Source organism: Diabrotica virgifera, chromosome 3, assembly GCF_917563875.1.
Source record: "Diabrotica virgifera virgifera chromosome 3, PGI_DIABVI_V3a".
Classification (NCBI taxonomy): Eukaryota; Metazoa; Arthropoda; class Insecta; order Coleoptera; family Chrysomelidae; genus Diabrotica; species Diabrotica virgifera.
In genome coordinates, this window is record NC_065445.1 from 183,010,549 (window position 1) to 183,012,994 (window position 2,446).

Here is a 2,446-nt window from a genome sequence, read left to right on the forward strand (position 1 = left end):
AGAAGAAAGCTTGTCGAAGAAGGCAAAAAGAAATCTATAGAATATGTAGAAATCAATAAGACAATAAGCAAAATGATAAAAGAAACTAAGAGAAAAGAACAAGAAATAAAAATAGAAGAAGTAATACAGAACAACAAGAATATGAAATGCTTAAGACCGAAACTCGGCAGATTTGAAATAAACAAAATAAAAGACGTAAACGGAGTAGAAACAAACATTAAAGACGACATCATAAATATAATCCAACATTTCTACTCAGAGTTATATAAAACAAAAAAGGAACCATCAGAAGAAATAAAAACCCAACTTAAGTCGAAAATAAAAAACGTCAATTCAGAATTACAGCCAGAAATAAGCAAATCAGAAATAAAGAAGGCATTGAAAGAAATGAAAAACAACAAATCGCCTGGAAAAGATGGAATAACTACAGAGATGCTGAAATATGGTGGAAAAGTGGTAATTGATACTCTCTATTCCCTTTTTAACAAAATATTAAAAGAAAAAAGAATCCCAAACAACTGGAAGGAATCCGTAACCATTATCTTACATAAGAAAGGGGACAAAGCAGATATAAAAAACTACCGTCCTATAACACTCCTCAATGTAATGTATAAACTCCTAACAAAAATTTTAACCAACAGATTGACGACAAAATTCGACGGATACCAATCGAAAGAACAAGCTGGTTTTAGAAAGGGATTTAGCACAAGTGATCATTTATTAAGTATGAAAATCCTTATAGAACGAGCAAATGAATACAACATCCCTCTATATGTAGCGTTCATAGATTTCGAAAAGGCTTTTGACAGTGTCGAACATTGGGCAGTGAAAAGTTCTTTGATTAACAGCAGAATTGACCACAGATATACAGACCTAATAGCCAATATATATAAAGATGCCACAACAACAATTAAAGTATACGAAGGAACACAATCAATTCAAATAAATAGAGGCGTAAGACAGGGTGACACAATATCACCGAAACTTTTCAATCAGGTTCTGGAAGATATCTTTAAAAGATTAGAATGGGAAGAAAAAGGTATAAAAATTTGTGGACAACGCTTGAACCATCTAAGGTACGCCGATGACATCGTATTGATAACCGATAAAAAAGAAGAATTGTTTGAAATGATGAAAGAACTGGACACAGAAGCCGGAAAGATAGGCCTTAATATGAATTACAGCAAGACCAAAATCATAACAAATACAGATGTGGACATCACAATGAGGATCGGACAAGATGAAATAGAACAAGTTCACGATTATATATATCTGGGTCAAATTATAAAACTTAACAAGGAAAACCAAACAGCAGAGATCAAAAGACGAGTTAGACTGGCATGGGCGGCATTTGGAAAACTAAGCTACATCCTTAAAAACAAAAGATATCCACAACATCTTAAGACCAAGGTATACAATCAATGCGTACTCCCTGTTCTCACTTATGGTTCACAAACGTGGACGTTTACAAAAGCAAACATGGACAAGATCATAAAGACGCAAAGAGCAATGGAAAGGCAAATGTTGCACATAAAACTATTGGATAAAAAGAGAAACGAGTGGATAAGAGAGAAAACCAAAGTTAGGGATGTTAGACAAGAAGTTGCAAAGTTGAAATGGAGATTTGCCGGACACACTATAAGACAAAAGGAAGACCGATGGAACAAAATTCTCATAAATTGGAGACCGTGGCAATATAAACGAAGCAGAGGAAGACCACAAATGAGATGGGCAGATGATGTCAAGAAGCACGTTGGCTCTAGGTGGATAACTGTAGCGACAGACAGAGAAGAATGGAAAATGATTGGGGAGGCCTATGTCCAAAGATGGACCGAAGAAGGCTAATTAGATAGATACCTATTAAAGAGAAATGGTCAAATTTTCAGTACATATTTACCAATGGGTCAAAAGACGCAAATGGAACAGTGTTCCACGAAAATAAAAATTACCATCATCAATATAGCCTATCTATTTCTGTTCAGTTTGCTGTTCAGTATGTACTACTGAATCCAACTAGTAATTATGTTATATTTACTGACAGTAAAAGCGTGGTGGACAGATTGAGTAACATTCAAACAGTCAAACACATAAACCACATTGAATTGAATATTCTTAAAACTCTGTTTGAAACTATACAATTGGGAGTAAATGTAACAATTGCTTGGATTAAGGGTCATTCTGGAATAAAAGGCAATGAAATAGTTGACAATTTTGCTAAATCAGCTTATATGATTGGAGAAAAAATAAACAAAAATTTAATTCCAGCTTCAGATATCGATACTTTTAGCAGACAAAAACTTAAAAATAATTGGCAAATGTATTACAGAGAACGTAATACTGGCTCCAATTTTGCTCATTGTAACCCTAGGCTATTCTCAGGAAGATGGTTTTACACAGAATATAATAAACATTTTATAAAGACCATTAATCGGCTGAGAGCCAATCA